The 8,287-nt window shown below is 42.9% G+C and overlaps 1 pseudogene; it reads left to right on the top strand.

Moving 5' to 3' along the window:
• Positions 1 to 2,873: 2,873 nt before the first annotated feature.
• Positions 2,874 to 4,164, top strand: LOC125548967 (annotated as a pseudogene).
• Positions 4,165 to 8,287: the final 4,123 nt, after the last annotated feature.

Genomic DNA, 8,287 nt, shown 5'->3' with positions numbered 1-8,287 from the left:
ATTTGAACTTTCGAAAGCCGTGCCCGCGGTTATGGGCAGATGGGAATTTGTTAACGTCCGGTTGTAGAAAACCTGAAGTTGACCTTAATTAAAATGCATCAACCGCGTGTGTAACCGTGATGGTCTCTTTCCGGCGGAGTCCGGGAAGTGAACACGGTGTTGGAGTTATGTTTGACGTAGGTTGCTCTAGGATCACTTCTTGATCATAGTTTCTCGATCGTGCTTTGGCTTCTCTTCTCGCTCTCATTTGCGTATGTTAGCCACCATATATGCTAGTCTCTTCCTGCAGCTCCACCTCATACCTTTACCTTACCCATAAGCTTAAATAGTCTTGATCGCGAGGGTGCGAGATTGCTGAGTCCCCGTGACTCACAGATACTTCAAAACCAGCTTGCAGGTGCCGATGAGTCCGTGCAGATGATGCAGCCAAGCTCAAGGAGGAGCTCGATGAAGATCTTGTCCTTTGTGTTGTTTCGTTCTAGTTGATCAGTAGTGGAGCCCAGTTGGGGTCGATCGGGGGACCTTGTCGCTTTTGGGGTTCTTCTTTTATTTTGGTTCCGTAGTCGGACCTTGATTGTATTTGGATGATGTAATGCTTTATTCATGTAATTGTGTGAAGTGGCGATTGTAAGCCAACTATGTATCTCTTTCCCTTATGTATTACATGGGTTGTGTGAAGATTACCTCACTTGCGACATTGCTTTCAATGCGGTTATGCCTCTAAGTCATGCTTCGACACGTGGGAGATATAGCCGCATCGAGAGTGTTACACCATATCATCACATAGCCTATACCATGTCAATGCATCTCCCTTCAAAGATAAAGGGAAGACATTCTTCTTGATAACATCCTCGGGCATACCTGCAAGCTTAAATAATCCACAAACTTCATCCACATAGATTAAGTGTAAACCAGGATGCAATGTTCCATCTCCTGCAAAAGGATTAGCTAGCAGTTTCTCTATCATACCCGAAGGAATTTCAAAGTAAACATTTTCAGTAGGTTCAGTAGGTTGAGGGGTAGCTAATTGTGGTTCCGAACGAGGTGAAGATACCCCGAACAAACCCCTCAAAGGATTATGTTCCATAATAACAAGTGACAGTAAATTTCAGTACACTATATAAATTTTTCCTTACCAAATTCCACCTACCAAAGGCGCTTCACTCCCCGGAAATGGTGCCAGAAAAGAGTCTTGATGACCCACAAGTGTAGGGGATCTATCGTATACTTTTTGATAAGTAAGAGTGTCGAACCCAACGAGGAGCAGAAGGAAATGATAAGCAGTTTTCAGTAAGGTATTCTCTACAAGCACTGAAATTATCGGTAACAGATAGTTTTGTGATAAGGTAATTTGTAATGAGTAGCAAGTAATAAATCAAATAAGGTGCAACAAGATGGCCCAATCCTTTTTTAGCAAAGGACAAGCCTGGACAAACTCTTATATGAAGGAAAGCGCTCCCGAGGACACATGGGAATTATCGTCAAGCTAGTTTTCATCATGTTCATATGATTCGCGTTCGGTACTTTGATAATTTGATATGTGGGTGGACCGGTGCTTGGGTACTGTCCTTACTTGGACAAGCATCCCACTTATAATTAACCCCCATTGCAAGTATCCGCAACTACAACAGGAGTATTAAGGTAAACCTAACCATAGCATGAAACATATGGATCCAAATTAGCCCCTTACGAAGCAACGCATAAACTAGGGTTTAAGCTTCTGTCACTCTAGCAACCCATAATCTACTTATTACTTCCCAATGCCTCCCTCTAGGCCCAAACAATGGTGAAGTGTCATGTAGTCGACGTTCACATGACACCACTAGAGGGATGACAACATATATCTCATCAAAATATCGAACGAATACCAAATTCACATGACTACTTATAGCAAGACTTCTCTCATGTCCTCAGTAACAAACGTAACTACTCACAAAGCATATTCATGTTCATAATCAGATGGGCATTAATATGCACAATGGATCTGAACATATGATCTTCCACCAAGTAAACCAACTAGCATCAACTACAAGGAGTAATCAACACTACTAGCAACCCACAGGTACCAATCTGAGGTTTGGATACAAGAGTGAACTACGGTTTGAGATGAGATGGTGCTGGTGAAGATGTTAATGGAGATTGACTCCCTCCCTATGAGAGGACCGTTGGTGACGACGATGGTGATGATTTCCCCCTCCCAGAGGGAAGTTTCCCCGGCAGAACAGCTCACCGGAGCCCTAGATTGGTTCCGCCAAGGTTCCGCCTTGTGGCGGCGGAGTTTCGTCCCGTGAGCTTTCTTATGATTTTTTCTCGGATGAAAGACCTCATATAGCAGAAGATGGGCATCGGAGGGCCACCAGGGGGCCCACGAGGAAGGGGGCGTGCCCAGGGGGTAGGGCACGCCCCCCACCCTCGTTGCCAGGGTGTGGCCTCCCTCTGGAACTTTCTTCGCTCAGTATTTTTATATATTCTGGAAATAACTTCCGTGAAGTTTCAGGACTTTTGGAGCTGTGCAGAATAGGTCTCTAATATTTGCTCCTTTTCCAGCCTAGGATCCCAGCTGCCGGCATTCTCCCTCTTGTAAACCTTGTAAAATAAGAGAGAATAGGCATAAGTATTGTGACATAATGTGTAATAACAGCCCATAATGCAATAAATATCAATGTAAAAGCATGATGCAAAATGGACGTATCAGGGACCCAAAACAGGTGATGTGGCATAACAGCGCGGCGGACGGCGCCGTTACTCGCTACCTGGTTAAACCGACGCGGTCGGCTCGCCCGACCGCACCAGCTCTCTCACTATCTCACTATCTCACCCGCACTCTCTCGCTCCCTCCTGCTCCTCTTCCTCTCCGGTTACCGTCGGCCGCCATGGTGTCCTGGAGCGAGAGCGAAAGCACTAAGGGCTCCGCCGTGCAGTACATCTTCACTCCCGACTCCCCTGTCAAGGTCAGTTCTTTCTCTGGTTCTCTGTTTGTTTTTGGCCGCCGCTCATTTGTGTTCTAGTGTTCTACTAGTTCTGCTGAGTTCTGCTCGAGTTGAACAAGTTTTTGTTGGATTTCCCAGATCCCAGCTACAATTGATGAACCGTTGTTCGAGGGTGCTGCTGACGATTTGATGGTGATGTGCGAGCATGGGAATCCAGGGAGGAAATGTGTTGCATTTGAGGGGATAAGCACTAGGAGGAGGTTCATTGCCTGTGCCACTGAAGTAAGTAAGAAGTCGTAGCTTTGCATCACTCCAATTCATCATCTAGGGTTCATAGTTACTGTTCATGTTCTAGGGTTTATAGTTATTGTTCATGTTCTGTTCTAGGGTTCATATTACTTTTCTATGGTTCATAGCAACTCTTCATTAACTACATTTGGTAGATTGACTTAACTGAATGTGGTAGACAAACTTAACTGAATATGGTACATTAACTTAACTGATCTGAATATGATGGATTAAGCTAACTAAATGTGGTACATTAACTTAACTGAATCTGTAACTAATGACTTGAAGTTTGAACTGATTTTTTCTGTTGCAGGGTGCTAATAATTGTGGATTAGTGCAGTGGGTAGATGAGGAGTGGCCAGATCATCTGCAGAATGCTCTTCACAAGCTGTGGCTTATATATGAGCATAGCCAGCATAACAATAGGATGGCATGCCTGGAGCATTCATCTACTGTACACAATCTCACACAGCAGAAAAAAGAGTTGCAGGAGACATATGAGAAGCTTGTTGAAGATGTGAACAACCTCTTGGATTATAAGGATAGCCAGCCTGAGGTGAACCAGAAAAATGATGTTGAGAACATTTCAGTGAGTGTGGAAAGCAACATGACAAAGGATGCTGAGAACAAAAAATTGAAGGCTGTTGTTGACTAGTTAAAGGAAATTCATGTAGCTCAAGCCACTATCATTAGGAATTTTAAGTTCAATCATCTGAAAGAGAAGGAAAAGATGAGCTCTGATAAGAGGACTTTGGAGATTTGCTATGCTGACTTGAAGAAAGAGAAGGATCAGGTGGACAGTCGCATTGCTGAGCTAATGAAAGAGAAGGAGAAGTTGACCATGGATAAGAGTACTCTTGCTTCCTGCATTGTTGAGCTCAAGACAGCAGGTGATAGTAACAAGAGGAAGCTTCACCAGATTAAGGCTATTTGTGATGAAGACTAAGTTCAGTTGTTGTCTGACCATGTGGGTCATTGTCTTTTGTAATAGCTTTGGACTAAAGCTTGTAATGTGTTAACTTTGACTTTGTTGAACTCTGGTAATTTTATAGTTCGGTTATTTGTGATGAAGACTAAGTTATGTCCTTGAACTATGAATCTTAAGTACTAAGTTGGGTCATTTGATTTGTTCTTTCATTTATGTTATTGTTTATGATTAATGTTGTGTGAGGAAAGTTTTGGCCCAATTAAGGTGAGACCTAAGTTGTGTTTTGGCCCAAACTTACTCATTTGTGGTTTTGTCGACCTCGATCCACCCCAAATGACCTAACTCGCTCATTTAGGGTTTTGTCGACCTCAGTCCACCCCAAATGACCTAACTCACTCATTTGGGGTTTTGTCGACCTTCATCCACCCCAAATGACCTAACTCACTCGTTTGTGGTTTTGTCGACCTTGATCCACCCCAAATGACCTAACTCACTCATTTGGGGTTTTGTCGACCTTGATCCACCCCAAATGACCTAACTCACTCATTTGTGGTTTTGTCGACCTCGATCCACCCCAAATGACCTAACTCACTCATTTGGGGTTTTGTCGACCTCGATCTACCCCAAATGACCTAACTCACTCATTTGGGGTTTTCTCGACCTCGATCCACCCCAAATGACCTAACTCACTCATTTTGTGTTTTGTCGACCTTGATCCACCCCAAATGACCTAACTCACTCATTTTGGGTTTTGTCGACCTTGATCCACCCCAAATGACCTAACTCATTCATTTGGTGTTTTGTCGACCTCGATCCACCCCAAATGACCTAACTCACTCATTTGGTGTTTTGTCGACCTCGGTCCAGCCCAAATGACCTAACTCACTCATGCATCAAAGTCTTGAACACAACAACAAGCATCATAAGAACCATCATCAACAACAGAGAAGCAAATCATCATAACAACCAGCACTCCTGGATGCAAATCTTGAACATAACTAGCATCATAAGAACCATCATCAACAAAAATAGAGAAGCAATTATCATAACAACCAGCACTCATGCATCATAGTCTTCAACACAACCATAAAATAGGTATGAATGCATCATAGTCTTCAACACAACCATAAAATAGGTATGAGTGCATCATAGTCTTCAACACAACCATAAAATAGGTATCTTACAAAAAAGTCTGAAACACAACCATAAATAGTTCAACACAACCATAAATAGTTTAACCATCACCAGTTCCAAATAGTACTGTGCCAACATAGGCAAGGATCTTCATAATGTTTTTACCATCAGCAGGTCACCACAAACTTACCTACTTCCCTTAGAACAATTGAACCACTCAGACATCTTAAAAGATGGTTTTCTGACTCTTCTAGTACCTGCTAGTCTTGGAGGCAAGAAGTTTTTCTTTTGCCTAGCAGCAGCAGCAGTAGTACAGGTACTTGGCCCAGCAGCTGTAGAGGAACTGGGCCCAGCAGAAGATGCACTAGTAGTAGCTGCCCTTGGAGCTCTCCTGGATGCAGGAAGAGCTGATGGAGCTTTGCTTGCAGTTGGTGTATCTCTTGTGGGTGCCCTTGGAGGAGGAGGAGCTGATGGAGCTGCCCTGGGTACTGCTGGTGCAGCTCTTGTTGGTGCCCTTGGAGCAGGAGGAGCTGATGGAGCTTTGGTTGCTGCTGCTGTGGCTCTTGTTGGTGCCCTTGGAGCTGTCCTAGCTGATGCATCAACTCTTCTATTTTCCTGGAATTACAACATAGACAGATTACAAGATTGGAAACTTGCATAAACATAGAAATATTACAAGATAGTCACAAAGTTACCATATGTTGGTTCATTCTCATTGCCAGAGATGCCTTAAGAGTCTTGTGGCAGCTAGTGTACCTATGCGCAGCCAGGTTGCAATTGCTACAAGTGATTGTACCCATCCTAGAAGTATCCTTGGGAGCTGGCTTCTCAAACCTACTCTTCCTCCTCTTAGTTTGTTTCTTTCCTGGCTTTTCTTTGAAAACCGGTGGCTCTATGTCAGGGGTACCAGTCTTTGGCCATAGATCAGGCCCAGGCACATGATAGACTATTGCACTGTAGGCTGCTTGGTACATGGGTTTCTTGAAGAAATCACTGACAAAATCTTCTTGATGTAATTTTGCCTTGTTGATTGTAGAAACTGCATGATTGCAAGGAACCCCTGTCATGTCCCATTTCCTACAACCGCATGTGTATGCTTGCAAATTAACTGCATATGTACTTTCTCCACTTGTAACTTGGTATAGATCAGGTCCAGCTTTGATAGATTGACAGTATCTTGAATGATGTTTTGCTTCTTCTAGCTTTTCAGCATATGTTGGGTATATCTGCCACTTGGCTGTGTCAGTCTTAGTCCTATTTGTGTTGAACTTAACTAGCAACTTAGTTCTGACCCCATCAACCATAGTTTCAATTGGCTTGCCTCTGACATCAAGTATCATCTTGTTAAACACTTCACTAATATTGTTGACAACAAGTCAGTTTTACAATTATTGTCCATGGCATGTCTAGCCCATGTATGTTGGGAATCTTACTAAGACATTTCCAAGCTGCCTCACACTCTCTTTTCATGTCATCCATTGCTATATCATATCCATGCTCAGTATATGAATAGCTAGCCTGATCCATGTATTTCTTTAACTCTTCACCTCTAAAATTAGCAGTTTGAAAGTTCTGATAAATATGTCTAAGGCAGAATCTTTGTGGGCAGTTTGGAAAGACATTATTTATGGCTTTAAGAAGACCCTGTTTAAAACAACTAAAGTGTAACTAACAAGGCACTTGTTGACAATATTAAGCATTTGCATTATAGAGGAGCAGATTTTGGTTTTACCTTTTGTCTATCAGATATGATAGTGTAGTAGCCATACTTCCCAGACTCACCACCAATGGCATACTTGAGTTGTGTTAAAAACCATGACCAGCTTGCAGTATCTTCTTTGTCAACTATTGCAAATGCAATAGGAAAAATGTTGTTATTACCATCTCTTCCAGTTGCAGCCAAGATTTGCTGCCCTGTGGTAAGCTTTATAAAACACCCATCAACACCTACAACAGCACATAGCACATTAGAAACAAAGTAGTGCAGAGCTATACATAAAAATTTTAGTACTAGCAATTAGCATTTAAGTACCTATGAAGGGTATGCAGCCATTTAAGAAACCCTCTTTGCATGCATTTAGGAATATGAACAAGCCATGGAATCTAGGATTCTTGCTAGGATGTGCCCTCAAATGCTTTGTTGTAACACTGCATCTACTTCCTGGATTGGTATCCAATACAGCTTGGAGGTAATCCCTTATCCTTGTATACTGTGCCTTTGGATCTCCTTGGACCACACTCTTAGCAACTTTCCTTGCTCTGTAGGCCATGTGAATGGACACTTCTATGCCATGTTTCTGCTTCAAATTCTCAATTATGGATTGGACTGGTGTGTTAATGTCTGCCCTCAACTATTGCTCACACTCATGTGCCAACCACTTGACAGTTACTTTGGTGCTCTCTCCTACTGTAGCACAATTGTGGTAAAAGTTCATTTTCTTTATGCAAAATGTCTTCTCATGTGCTATCTGAGAGGCTGCAATGAAAAGAGGACATTCTGCACTACTGCAAGCTGCAATAACCCTATCAGAACAATTCCTATGAAAGGAATAGTTTCTGTTCTGTGAGATGTGGAATGTTTGAAGTGCCCTCCTGAATTAGCTCACATCTAGGAAACATAGTTTCTTCACAAATTGCTCCTGTGGGTTCTCTCTCTTCTCATCATACCAAACCATTGGTTTCTTCTTCTTGGCCCTACTCTTCCTGCCACCTGGAATCTTAAAAGCTGGTGGCTGAGCCCCATCATTGTCTTCCTGGCTTAAGTCACCTGGGTTGCTCTCCTCATCAGAGGAAGGGTACCAGTCTTGTTCTATAATTTGATCTAAACTTGCATGAGATCTGGTTGTTGGCCCCTTTCTCTGACTGACTCCTGTGCTGCTTCCTCCTATAGTGCTTCCTCCTATGCTGCTATTCACTGCTGCCTCCTGCTCTGCTGCCTCCTGCTTTGTTGCCTCCTCCTCATCAACTCCCTCCTCCTCATCTGGTTCATATAGCTCTTCAACATCAG

The sequence above is a fragment of the Triticum urartu genome, chromosome 3, assembly GCF_003073215.2.
Source record: "Triticum urartu cultivar G1812 chromosome 3, Tu2.1, whole genome shotgun sequence".
NCBI classification, from domain to species: Eukaryota; Viridiplantae; Streptophyta; class Magnoliopsida; order Poales; family Poaceae; genus Triticum; species Triticum urartu.
The sequence above is the reverse complement of the archived record's forward strand: the minus strand, read 5'-3'. Positions and strand labels throughout refer to the sequence as shown.